A 14,982-nucleotide genomic window follows, 5' to 3' on the forward strand; every position below is an offset into this window, starting at 1 on the left:
ACATGACAAGAAAAATACAACTGGCCTAACAAATCATCGCTCTAATAATTCTAACATACCTCAAATAAGAATAGGAAATATAACCTACCTTAAATCACCATAATAATTCTAACTTAGCTTATGTAAAAATAGGAAATACAACATACCTTAAATAAAAATAGGAAATACGATACTTCACTAAATAGGGAAAAATAAAATTCGAATATATAAAATATAAATTTATTATGATAAATCTTCAGTTCATTCAATTGAGTTCGGTCCAATCCAATCCAATTTTGTTATCGGTCCAGTTCTGGATAATTTCGATCCAGTTCTTTGACAAAAAGTCAACAATCCAGTTCGATCCAGTTCTTTGAAAAAAGTCAACGGTTCGGTTCAATTCCGAATCTTTTTATTCGGATGTTCGGTTCAATCCAGTTTCTCCAAGATCTGCACCCAGCCCTAGTTGGAACCCCAATACCGAAGACTGGTGGATGAAGTCTCTCGCAGATTTTGCCAAAACTTGGGAGCGATGCAAAAGGAGATGGATGACATAAGGGTTGTGCATTCAATAGAGATGACAGAGCTCAATAAAACTAAAACAAACTGAAGGTAATATGCAGAACAATCTCCACAAAATAGGGGAATTTAGCCATCGATCAACACAAACACCCAAGAGGCACACCCAAAGCCCATCACCAACGAGAAGATATTCCAGATCAAGAAGTCCCTCCAAATGAAAGGAAGGACCCGAAATCCCCAAAGAAAGGCCCAGACGCTATTATGAAGAAATGAGCAGTGGGAGACGATCCCCTCATAGGCCTCGGTCGACTCACATGAAACACGGTGATAAAACAAACCAAAAGAAGAGGATGAAGATAAGTCTGTCAGCAAAAAAGAGATGTATGAAATCCTCAGGAAGGAGATTTTGGATAGGTTCAGCACATACATTGGACCCTCACCCGTTACGGGCACATGCACGCCTTTGTCCAAGAAAATCCAGTGGAACCAATGTCTAGAGAGTTTCGTATTCCTACCTCCAGTCAATATAGAGGTAGTGGAGATTTGGTAAATCATGTCAAAGATTTTAGAAGAATTATGGAAGCCACAAAAACCATGGATGCAGTTCTATGTCGCCTCTTTCCCACAACTCTAAAGAATTATGGAAGCCGAACCCCCTGCTTAAAAGGGAGCCAAGCTCAAACAACAACAAATCCTCCAAAGAGAGGGAAGGAAATGATAGAAATCAACCAAGGCTATGTGAGCAAAGGGACAAACCACATGTCACCTTTAATGCCCATAAAAAGGAGATGCACTTTTGGTTTGAGGACAACAAGATGCGAATCAAATACCCACTGACGGTTGTCGAATCCACCAAAAATAAAATATAACTTCACAGCCCTCAGGCTTGCACAAGGGTAAGCAAAGGTCGTACCCAAAGGACTAATACTGATCTAATTTGTACATATAACCAAGCAAATAAATAAAAAGTAAAAAGGGGGATTGGAATAGATGTTTGCTAAATTAACAAAAGTAATGAAGTTGAGTTGAAATTGAATAAAATGATTAATTAGAATTTCAGCTAAGGGATTCTCAGGCAAGGAATTTAGTTAGTCTTGATCATTGACAGAAATGATATTTCTTCTAAATTGCATATCAGACTAGTTTGGTATATTCTTCCTAAATAATGAATTAACCAAGTAAGACTGTAGTTAACTCCTAATTAACGAATAACCTTGCCTCAACGGCTAAGATTCAACCCGTTAACAGCATTATGAATTAGAAGAACCTAATCTAAGCCAACCGATTCTCGGCGATATCGATTCAGAAACTTAATTACTTATTCACTTGATGTGATAAAGTCGAAAATAGATGTATTAATGTCACATGGAGAGTTCTCAATTTGTCAATCTGATTATCCCCAAATACAATCTAGATTTCAACTTTATAGCATCAATTGCTACTAACTCAGATTTAACTAAATAATGACTCGTTGATTATCTAGTTTAATCAGACAGCTATATACCAGTTTGATCAAATGAACAATCGGCCGTATCATTCAAAAGCAAACTAACAATTGAGATAAAATCCCTAAACACAGTGAATGAACAAATGATATGAATAAAGAGAAAATACTAGAAGAGAAACGATCTCACAATACTTGAAGATTCCTGCCTTTGAATTATCCCTTAACCGAAATACAGAGTTTAGCTATGAATAGCCATAAAGAACAAAATAAGTGTTTTTCATTTTTCCAGGATCAAGAACGATAGAAAATGTACGTCCAAGTCTAAGAAAAGTGAGAGAGATCAAAACAAATCAAAACCTAATGTTTTGTAGAGATAAGAGTATCCCTAAAAAAAATTAGCTAACAAAAGAATATTCATCTCATCAGAAATCTTTTCTAATCTTCTCATATCCCTTATTTCGTGCATACTTAGTCTTTTCCAACTGTACAGGTTCATTCTTGATAAAATAAGGGAGAGTCCTGGTCAGTCTGAACATCAGCAGATTCGGAGGTCCTTAGTCTTGGGCAAGACTAACTCCAATTTCGTTTCAAGTCCAAAGTCTTTTCAAATTAAGTCCAATTCTGCTCCTTTTAATCATTTGAGTCCTGTGGAGACAAATCATACCAAAACAAGCAATAATATCCGAAATAACACTAAATTAATTAAATAACCTAGCACTAAAGTGGGCATTTGAACGTTGAATTGGACACTTATCAAAACACCCCACACTTACCCAATGCTTGTCCCTAAGCATATCAGATCATGTCAACAGCTCTTTACTCTTATGATTTCGTGTTTACCAACCTTTCCCGATCCCCCCTCATAATGTAAAGATTATCAGCCATTAACTCTTAAAGCCAAGACATTATTAATGTTTAAACATACAATGTAACCACTTGAAAAATCTCAGCAAACAAGCTTTTGACCATGTACATAAGGTATGAATTAAAATCAACAACACCCTCACGGAAATCGCTCATTGCACTCAAGTGTTTAGGCTATAATTAATTTCAAGAAATCACTCATGTCGCAACCTAGAATGAAATTACCATAAGCTTGCCAATATATCAAATCTCCACCACTTAGTATGAATTCAAGACACTAAATCAGAGGGACTTAAAACAGGGTGTAGCGTAGGCTGGGGTTAAGGTTTGGAAAAGAAATGAGGAAGAAAGGGAAATCGAGAGTAATAAAAATGTACATTTACTCTGAAAATGGCCAAAATGGAATCAAGACACGATTATTTACAAACGACTCACAATTCTTAAACTTCAGAATGAATGAATGTTTAAGACAAACTTAAAAAACTATAGACATACTGAAATGAATAAGTTAACGAAACATTTTTTTTTCTTTTTTTTTTCTTTTTGCTTTTGTTTTTTCTTTTTTTTTTGTGCCTCTGATTTTTTCTTTTTCTCTTTTTTTTTTCTTTGAGGCTTTTTTTTGTTTCTTTTTTTCTAAAGATAATATTTCAAACTAGAATAAGAAAACTACTACTTTCTAAGTTAATGTCCATTTAGACACCTTTTGAAGCACAACCACATATAAGCAACAGGCTTGTGCTAAATCCTCATACTTTGATGAGCTTGTGGTTAATTCGAATACGGAGATTGCTTAAAGCAACAGCTAAACACATAAATAAGCGAGAGAATATACAGACTCTGATGGCTAGAACATCCCTGGCCAAGGGATTTGAACAGGGGTATGTCAAGAATGGGGAAAGGCTCAAATGTGGCTAACTAAGGGCTGGTACTGTTATTTTTTGTTAGTCCTGGACAAGACTAAGGGTGCAAAGTTTATTTTGAAATGGCTAACAGAAAAAAAACCTACTGCCCTTATCATTTTTAATACTCGAATACATCAATGTGGTCTCGAAATGCATAACATGGCAAGTTCTAGAATTTCAAACTAGAATTGGACAACACTCAGAAAAATATAGAACAAAGTGTAATGTTTTTGTTCTTGCATTTAGGCTAAAAAACTTTCCAAAAATTGGGGTAAATTGGTGTTGTTTCATTCAAAACGTCTGTCATGTAATGGGAAATTAATCAAGTGGTTCATATGCATGCTCAAGACAATTGTGCAACCCTGACCTTTTGAAATCGACAGCTTTACTCAAAACAATACTAAGGGGTTTCAGTGCTAAGTTGGCAACCTAGTTTCAACCGAGTGCAAAACTGAGAGCTAGCATTGTTATTTCTAGGGACAAAACAAAGGGTGGACACCCCACACTATTGCAGACAAAAATAGACAGAAATTCTAGAAAGAACACGCATAAAATGAGGTAATGAAACAGTATATCTCCATGAAAGTTAGACAAAATCAAAACAAACAAACAAACAAAACACACTTCTGTATCAAAAACCCCTCCCCCACTTTCTCCTCGCATTGTCTCAGTGCGAAAATCACACAATTAGGGGCGAAGGAGACAACAAACACCACAACGAAAAAGATAAAATTCAAACTAAAAACAAAATATAAACGAGTTGCGGAAAAGCTTACTGCCCCTTTTGGAGGAGGTATTGTTTGGCTTTCTAGTACGGCTGAAGTTTCTACCGATGTAACATCGAAGGAGTTCAACAGTGCTTGTAACTGTGGTGCTGTAAGCGGTGGCACTGTATGAACATGTCGGAGCCATGATCGACAGTGGTAAGGTCTGCTGTTTCTTCTTAGTAAGGAGGTTGGAGGGACGACTTTCTCTGATTGCGATGGTGATAGAACTGACGGGCCTGAGGTTAAAGGAGGGGTTCCGCTGCTCATCGCAATGCTGAAGTGAGAAATTGAAGGAAAGTAAAAGAAGACAAAAGAAAGAAATAAAATAATTAAAATAATAAATAAAAGAGTAAATAAATCGAAAATTAAAGATTGAAGGAAGTAGAAGTTGGTGATGGTGGTGAAATTAAATGGTGGTGATGTTGAGTTGATCAAATGAAATTAAAAAAATGGAAGGAAGAGTTGGTGAGGTGATGATGAAGGATAGGAATTCTAGAAAGTGGGAAGTGAGTGGCGTGGGTTTGTTGAGGGAGTGAGGCGGCGTTGATGGAATGAAAATGGAAAGATAGTGGTGGTGGTTCAATGGGTTGAGCGGCGGAATTGCAATTTGGAATTGGAGAAGGCAGTGAATGGAAGAGAGATAGTGGGACGGTAGGGTAGCATAGGTTAGGAAAGATTTAATTGTTGTTTTTTTTCCTTTTTTACCCCGCACTTCTCTAATTTTTATGCTAAACACTCTTGGGCTTCCATTAACTCCATAACTCATTCTTTTGGGCCTTTATTCCTCCATCATTTTCTTTCCTCCACACCTGAAAATTAAAACTCAACAATTGAAGCCTTTGGAGAAGATGATGTTAGTTAAGTTAGTTATTGCAAATAAAAATAAAAATAAAATAAATCAAATGAAAATGAAATCATAAACACTAGTCTTGGACAAGACTAAAACTGGGCTGCCTCCCAATAGCGCCTCTAGTTAGCGTCTATGGCTAGACGTAATCGAGCTCTAAGGCTAGTCTCCTGGGTCAAGATATTGCACTTCTTCGGGGACTCCAATTGGGATATTCTTATAAAACGGCTCAAGTTGGTGTCCGTTTACTCTTTGCACATTTCCATTCTCCAAGCTCTGAGTATCCACTGCACCATCAATATTCATGTCACACTGCTTAATCGCCCATAAGGCTCTGTGTTCTGTTTTTGGTGCCTGCAAAATGGAAGGTAATGGGCATTGATTAGCACGAGAAATTGTTTTAACACCAGAATTTTTCGGTTTTGATTTCAGCGCTGCCATTTCTTGCATGACTTCCTGCACACCTTCTCCAAGCTCCACGCCTTTCTCCTTTATTTCATCGTACACATTCAGACTTTCCTCAACAACCACCTGCAACTTATCTTCCCTAAAAATCTCAAAAACTTGCTGAGTTATTGGTTCGACAACATCTATACCACAAACAGAATGCACTTTATTAGGAAATTTCATGGTATTATAAACATCAAATTGAACAATTTTACCATCAAACTCCATAGTCAGTGTTCTTTTGTGAACATCGATTTTTGTCCGAGCTGTTGTTAGGAATGGTCTACCTAACGGGATTTCTGATGAATCTGAAGGGTGATCTTCATCTTCCATGTCTATAACATAGAAATCAGCTGGGAAAATTAAACCATTAACCTGAACTAGAACATCTTCCAACAAACCTTCGGGATAAACAATAGATCGGTTAGCAAGTTGAAGCACTACTCCCGTTTCCTCAAGAGGTCCAGCATTTAAGGACGAATAAATAGACATAGGCATCATATTTATAGACGCTCCTAAATCACACATTGCCTTCTTAATGCTAGTATTCCCAATTTGGCAAGAAATTGCAAACATACCTTTATCCTTACATTTTTGGGGCATTTTGCCTTGGAGTACAACAGACACATTCTCAGCCATGACAATCTTTTCATATCCAATTTGTTTTATCTTGTTAGCACAAAATTCTTTGAGAAATTTAGCATATCGAGGGATTTGTCTAATAACATCAAGCAATGGAATATTTACCTCAACCTTGCGGAACGTCTCAAAGATGTCTTTCTCCTCCTTTTCTTTCTTTGATTTGGCTAAACGACCAGGGAAAGGTGGTCTAATTACCATAGGTGTGTGTTGATTTATGGCTTTTTCTCCAGATGAGTTACCGGCTGAACCTTCTGTCTCATTTTCGAATACCTCCTTTTTGCTTACAGATTTCTCTGACACGGGCTGTTCTGATTCGGAAGCAGATTTAGTGCTGGGCAAGACTAAATCTTTTCCGCTGCGAAGTGAGATTGCACTCACATTTTGCCTCGGATTCGTCTCAGTTTGCGAAGGTAACTTCCCCTGGGACTGTATTGCACTCAGAGTAGTTGCTATCTGACTCATTTGTTTTTCCAAGTTTTGGAAGTTTGCTTGAACATTGGCATTGACCTTGCCTTGTTCTTCCTAAAATTTCAGCAAGTTAGACACCACAGACTGATCAATAAAACTAGACGCCATACCTGAATTTAGATCCGTTTGAACATGACTATATTGTTGAGGTCTTTGGTACTGTTGGGGAATATTCGGTTGAACCACATTACTTTGCTGCTTGTAGCCGAGGTATGGATGATCCCGCTGTCCAGGATTATATGTATTCGAGTATGGATCATACTTCCTTGGGGGATGTCCTTGATATCCGAGGACGGCATTGATCTGTTCCGGTGTACCTTCATGCAATGTGGGACATTCATCTGTGGCATGTCCAGTAACTGTACAGATCCCGCATGCCTTAGCTTGAACCACTGTCCCTACAACCAAATTTTGAACAAGAGACGTCAAAGCATTTAGTTTTTCCTCAATGGAAGAAGTACTTACCTCATAAGTTTTCCTTGGAGCATCTTGTTGCTTCCCAAATTGTTGGGAAGTTGCTGCCATACTTTTGATAAGCTCTTTAGCTGCAGTTGGTGTTTTATCAAAGAGGCTTCCCCCACTAGCAGCATCTATCATCTTTCTTTCCATGCCTAACATTCCCTCATAAAAATATTGAATCAAGGAATGTTCAGTTATCCCATGTTGGGGGCAGCTTTCACACAACCTTTTGAACCTCTCCCAATAATCATGGAGTGTTTCAACATCCTTTTGCTTGATGCCGCTGATCTCTCTACGGATCATCGCTGCACGTGAGGCTGGAAAATACTTTTCTAAGAATGCTTGAGCCATGCCAGTCCATGTTGTGATGGATCCGGAGGGTAGGTTGAGAAACCAGTCTTTAGCTGCATCCTGCAAAGAAAAAGGAAAAGCTCTTAATTTTACTTGTTCCTCGGTAATTCCTTGTGGGCTCATACCTGAACAGACAGCATGGAACTCTTTTAGATGATTGTGCGGGTTTTCACTCTCCATCCCATGGAATTTAGGCAAGTAATGGATCAGCCCTGACTTAAGCTCGAACGCCGCATCCAAGTTTGGATATGTGACGCACAAGGGTTGCTGATCAGCTTGAGGTGCATGAAGTTGCCTCAAAGTTCGTTCCGCCATTGTTTCTACTTCATATAGTTCACTTTCCTCACTGGAAATTCCCTCTTCTTCACTAGAACTGGAAGTTTCAGCCCCTTGTAATTTTTGCAACCTCACTTCTTTACGAGATCTTCTTGCTAGTAATTCAATTTCTGATTAAAAAAGCAGTTGCTTTGAAGTTTCAGACCTGGTCATAAATGGCTTTAAATCAAGTTAGATTAGTCCCCGGCAATGGCGCCAAAATTTGACGGTTGTCGAATCCACCAAAAATAAAATATAACTTCACAGCCCTCAGGCTTGCACAAGGGTAAGCAAAGGTCGTACCCAAAGGACTAATACTGATCTAATTTGTAAATATAACCAAGCAAATAAATAAAAAGTAAAAAGGGGGATTGGAATAGATGTTTGCTAAATTAACAAAAGTAATGAGGTTGAGTTGAAATTGAATAAAATGATTAATTAGAATTTCAGCTAAGGGATTCTCAGGCAAGGAATTTAGTTAGTCTTGATCATTGACAGAAATGATATTTCTTCTAAATTGCATATCAGACTAGTTTGGTATATTCTTCCTAAATAATGAATTAACCAAGTAAGACTGTAGTTAACTCCTAATTAATGAATAACCTTGCCTCAACGGCTAAGATTCAACCCGTTAACAGCATTATGAATTAGAAGAACCTAATCTAAGCCAATCGATTCTCGACGATATCGATTCAGAAACTTAATTACTTATTCACTTGATGTGATAAAGTCGAAAATAGATGTATTAATGTCACATGGAGAGTTCTCAATTTGTCAATCTGATTATCCCCAAATACAATCTAGATTTCAACTTTATAGCATCAATTGCTACTAACTCAGATTTAACTAAATAATGACTCGTTGATTATCTAGTTTAATCAGACAGCTATATGCCAGTTTAATCAAATGAACAATCGGCCGTATCATTCAAAAGCAAACTAACAATTGAGATAAAATCCCTAAACACAGTGAATGAACAAATGATATAAATAAAGAGAAAATACTAGAAGAGAAACGATCTCACAATACTTGAAGATTCCTGCCTTTGAATTATCCCTTAACCGAAATACAGAGTTTAGCTATGAATAGCCATAAAGAACAAAATAAGTGTTTTTCGTTTTTCCAGGATGAAGAACGATAGAAAATGTACGTCCAAGTCTAAGAAAAGTGAGAGAGATCAAAACAAATCAAAACCTAATGTTTTGTAGAGATAAGAGTATCCCTAAAAATTAGCTAACAAAAGAATATTCATCTCATCAGAAATCTTTTCTAATCTTCTCATATCCCTTATTTCGTGCATACTTAGTCTCTTCCAACTGTCCAGGTTCATTCTTGATAAAATAAGGGAGAGTCCTGGTCAGTCTGAACATCAACAGATTCGGAGGTCCTTAGTCTTGGGCAAGACTAACTCCAATTTCGTTTCAAGTCCAAAGTCTTTTCAAATTAAGTCCAATTCTGCTCCTTTTAATCATTTGAGTCCTGTGGAGACAAATCATACCAAAACAAGCAATAATATCCGAAATAACACTAAATTAATTAAATAACCTAGCACTAAAGTGGACATTTGAACGTTGAATTGGACACTTATCACCCACCTAAGCTCAAAAAAGGCCAAAAGCAATAGAAAGTATTGCCACTTCCATAAAAGCGAAGGCCATGAGATCGAAGATTGCAGGCAGTTAATCATAGAGCTGGAGAAGATGGTTGAAAGTGCCAAGTTGGACCAATTCCTCAAAAAGTATGGGAAGACTCAACGAAAGAAAAAGAAAAGAATCTCAAAGGTCGCACCCCTAAGGGAGAAATCAATGTCATAGCAGGGGGCCCGATCCAAAAGAAAAAGAGAAGAGATATCCACCTTGGAAAAAGTAAAGGAGCAACAGTCTAATTTCTAGTTCGGCGATTTAAAGAATAACCCCGAGGAGTGGTATGATGACACTTTGGTAATTAAGATGCTGATTGCAAAATTCAAAGTCCGAAGGGTTTTTATGGACACAAGTAGCTTTGTCAACATTATCACTCGGATGTCGAAATTGGAGACTCGTGCTAGTCTGGGCATTTATTGGCTTCTCTGGCCTATTTCAGTTCCTCTCTAAAGATTTCCATCTCCGTTGCATGTTTGGCCTTGAGAATATTCATTGATTCTTGTATGGAGCCTACATTATAGATGAACTATTTAGATGAACTTCTTCTATTCTGGGTCCAAAGAACACCAAACAGGCGTCCATGCATATGTTGAACTCTAGAGTAATCTGTAAAGGCTTGAGCGAGTTATTGTTTTCCTTTACAAGGATTATGTTCCTTGGTGGTGGGTTTGATGATGAATGGATGTTCGATGATGTATGGACCACATGGTTGTTCAACTAAGTCATGACTTTGATTGTTTCGCTCCACACTCAGTGCACCAATTTAATGTGTGGTATTTTGTATTGAGCTTCTTAGGGTCCTTTCGGTGCCCGAGGTAAGATAGAAAAAGGATTAAGGACACATGAGGACACACGACCCCAGTCCGATGCTTAAGTCAACCGAAGAGAATAATACTAAAAACTACATAGTTGAAATGAGCAAAAAGAATGTTACCTTTTAGTGTATTGTATACCGTCTATTTATATGAGAATTGGATCTAAATGAGCTGGAGCCCTAGATGACAGCTGCTTAATGATGGAAGTCTACTATCAAACTTGAACTGTTGTACCAGTCTTAATTGTGGTTCCGTAAATGAAGATGCAAAACTCGAGTAAAATGTGCATGACCATGGGTATTCTTTGACTGGTCCATACGATGTTTGAAAATTACCGTTCATGGAGGGAATACCTTACTGGGCTACCTGTAATATGATTTTTTTTAATGAAAGAATGAATATTATAAATCAAATTTAACCAGTTGCCATTAGGCTTAAAAACGACGGAAGGATAATATCCTTTATATTCATCATTGAAGAAAATAAGCCTAATCTAGAGGCCTCATCTGCAACCATGTTTGCAGTCCTTCGAGTAAAATGGAACGCGCAATATGGTATTGATTCCGAAATAGCATGACAATCATCTAACACTAGATCAAGACTTGATAAATCCTCTCCTATTTCCTAATATAACGTTTTGATAATCACTTTAGCATCTCCCTCTACACAAATAATATCATCTCCCCTCTATTTTATCCAACTAGGAGCTTCCCTACACGAGATTGCCTCAACCATCAATTGTAGAAAGTGGCCCTGAATCCGTCTGAATCAAGTCGCCATAAACGAGCCCTTGACATCCCACAATACATCACCCACCCCAATTATACTAATATTTGCATGTACAACATCATCAAAGTTTACTTTCAGTCCTACTATCAGAGGGATCCATAAGTCAGACGTTCCCCAACCGGCGTACCAGACCCTCCCGACCCTAATGACTACACTATGCTCCATGAATTAAGAAACAATGATGCGTGTTTTGAAATTAATTCTGGATCCAACGCACATCTATTCCACACCCACTGATTCTAGATGTACCATATATACCATATCAATGACGCCCACTGCCCTGCAAGTTCCCGAGAGCTATCACGTAAAGTTGATTCCCACTATTGGTTGAAGTCCGATTGATAAGCTTCCCAGAACTGAGATAATATTGAGTAATTCTAAGCTCGTAATGTTATAAGACAATGGAGAAACATATGGGAGATTGTCTCATCAAACGATAGAGAAAATAGATAGCGTAAGTCAACATCAACACACGACGGTTATAGAGAGATGCCTTAGTTGGGATTATGTTCCAGGCTGCATGCCACATGAAATTTTTCACCTTCGGGGGACAAGACATTTGCCAAAGCTTACTCCAGGTAGCACTACGCACTTCCTTCGTGGGACTTGGATGGGAGTCCATCAAAGTGAAGTAATCTATTTTAACACTATAAATCCTTTCTTCTCCCCCTGCCAACAAAATTGATCATCTCTTCCACAAGAAGAAATTGGAACCCATAAAATGCATTATCAATCTTTTAATGATAAAAATTCATCAAACATCTCCATATTCTATTGCCCGTCCTGAATGAAACGGTCGACCATCCACCCATGGTTAAAAGGACCCTACGACTCCTTTGGTCTACCCGTGACTGAGTCTAACCAATTGGCACACTAAACTTGGGTGCCTTTACCATTACCGATACGCATAACAGCTCCCATTCGAATTATTTGCTAAGACTGATACACACTTGCTCAAATCGCGATTGGGATGGATCCTAACACCACCTCCCTGAAATCAGTCACGGGGAAGTAACGAGCTTTAGGAAGATGACTCACTAATGATTGTGGGTTGACCAGAAATTTCCATGCCTGCTTTCCTAGAAATGCAATGTTAAATTCATGAAACTCATGGAAATTCATACATCCCCATTCCCAGCATAAACACATGTACTTCCAAGCTTTCCATTTGATTCCCCTCATCCACCAATATAAATTCAGAAGAACTTCAAGTCTAGAGCCAATAGATTTAGAGAGTAAGAAAACCTGTAGTATGTAGGATGTGATCGACGGAGCCACTACTTTGATTAATACCGCCTTACCTCATTGGGAAAACCATCTCCCTTGCCAACCTCGTATCATCTTCTACAAGTGATCCACCAATACCAGAAGGTAAATGATGCGGTTTCGGTGAAACCTCACTAAGGGATAAGTGTACCCCGTCGTTATCAAGTAATAAATTTCTGGTTAAGTCCAGGTTATCGTCCACAGGATTTATTTCTGCAAGTATCAATCTACTCGATCTAGGATGTTATCTAGGCTTAGGGGGTTTTGAGTTTGGTTTGTTAAATTAATCTACTCCTAGGTTGAATTTGCACTAATCCTAGGTAAGTTATCTAATTCTAACTAAGTTATTCTAAACCTAACTAAATTGCTCTACCCCTAATTGATCTTTCATTAATGAAACTGTCCGAAGGAATATGGAATGATCGATAATAATTACGATAGATTATCCAGGCTATTGAATGAAAACCTAATCTGAGTCACTTGTATTCAAGGCGATTAACCCTACTTACCCTCCTGAGGTTCCTAGTGCGTGATTCCCTAAGGCCGAAACTAGGTCTAAGGCTCAGTAAATTGGCGCTTAATCAACTAAGAGGTCGTCAATCTCCTAGGCTCTGACTAGGTCAGATTCAGCTCGCAATATGTGCCTACTAGATTTTGGGGCTTTTGAATGAGTTAAACCAATTGAATAAAGTGTAAGACAAAGATAAGATAAATAATCATAGAACAAAATAAGAGCTAAGTTATTATTAAAGGCGAGATGATTGTCACAAGTTACAATAAGACAAGTTCAGCAACTGTATCAAAGAGTACAAACATGGAAAGATAAAAGGCGATACTAAAATCCCTTTCAGGGAACCTGTTTACTCTGCAGCCGGCGACTTGATCTTAAGGACGAACCTTGAAGATTCCTCGAGGAAAAGCTTTGAAGGAGCTTCAATGGAGGTTGAGGAAGATGAATGAGATGGAGAGGAATTACAAGGGGAAAGCTAAAACAATTTACACAAAATGAAAGATATCTAATTTACAATTAAGAAATCTTATTTATAGACGCGTCTCAGGCCTCGTTTTGCCCTATTTTTATGTCCTAGTTGGTGTAGGAAGACGTGGGGCCGAGCGTGGCTTCGTGGGGGCGGAATTGGTCTTTTTGACCAATTCCTGCAGGGCTGCTCGCCGAGCAGGAAAGGCTGCTCGGCGAGCAGGGCTGCTCGCGCCGAGCAGCCCCCTGCTCGCCGAGCAGGCGCCTGGTGGCCTGCTCGGTGAGCAGGCTCCTGCTCCAGGGGCCTGCTCGGCGAGCAAAAATGGCCCGTGGGGCCCTGCTCGCCGAGCGTTTTCGCCCGAGGCGCTCTCGATCCAAGCTTGATGAGTTCCGTGACCTTTTTCGTCCGACTTCACACCTGCACACGCATAAAAACTCCGGAAAACATTAGTCCAAAAGCCAAATTGATCCGTCAATCGCTTATTTTGAGCAAGCGCTTCGTTTGGTGCGACTTTTGACGGACCAATTAGCTTCAAAAGATAACGGAATTCTAATTCGCATGCTATTTCAGCCGTATTTGCCTAAATTGATTACAGAATGAGCCTAAACGACGAAAAGTAGATAAAATGTTCTCAATTCCTAACTAACTCACACAAAAGCATTTAAATGCGAGAATTGCTCGCTTATTAGCTAAATAACCCTAAAAACCGTGCTAAAACCGTACCCAAAGATAGGGGTTTTTGACCCCTATTAGTAAACGACCAGTTGCATCCCACAACTGATGGGAGCCCCAAATAATTTTCATTGGAATCCACCTGTTGGAATGTATATAACCTGATAGTGTTATTTGTCACTCTAAAGGAACCTTTGAGCTAAAAGAGAGTTTGGATTTGGTGAAGTTCATTTTCTGCCCTGAAGCCCATTCATACTTCTGAAAAATTTCCTTGACGGCCCCACATTCCTCTAACGAGGTCATAAAGAAAAAGTAACCATCATCTATAAAGAGCAAATGAGATACCATCGGAGCTCCTAGACTAATTTAACAGCCGTGAATGGACCCATTTTCCTCCGCCTGTTATAACAAGGCCGTTAATCCTTTGGTGCATAGAATGAACAGATAAGGGGATAATAGGTCTCTCTACTGTAGACCCCTCGATGGCTTGAAACCCGAAAACTCAGCATTCATGTTGACAATTTGGTACTCCTCTGAAGAAACACAATCCATAATTAAGTCAATAAATCGTCCTGGGAAATCTATATGTACTATAATCACTCTCAAGAAGTCCCACTACATTCTATCATAGGCTTTAGACATATCCACTTTTAATCTAGCATACCCTTGATGACCCCCTTTGCCCAATTTGAGTGCGTGACCCACTTCATATGCAATCATAATATTGTCAGTGATAGATCGTTTGGGTACAAAAGCACTATGGGATGGTGAGATGACACTTCAATCGATTTGTAATAGCTTTGGTCATTA

The sequence above is a fragment of the Euphorbia lathyris genome, chromosome 8 (assembly GCF_963576675.1).
Source record: "Euphorbia lathyris chromosome 8, ddEupLath1.1, whole genome shotgun sequence".
NCBI lineage: Eukaryota > Viridiplantae > Streptophyta > Magnoliopsida > Malpighiales > Euphorbiaceae > Euphorbia > Euphorbia lathyris.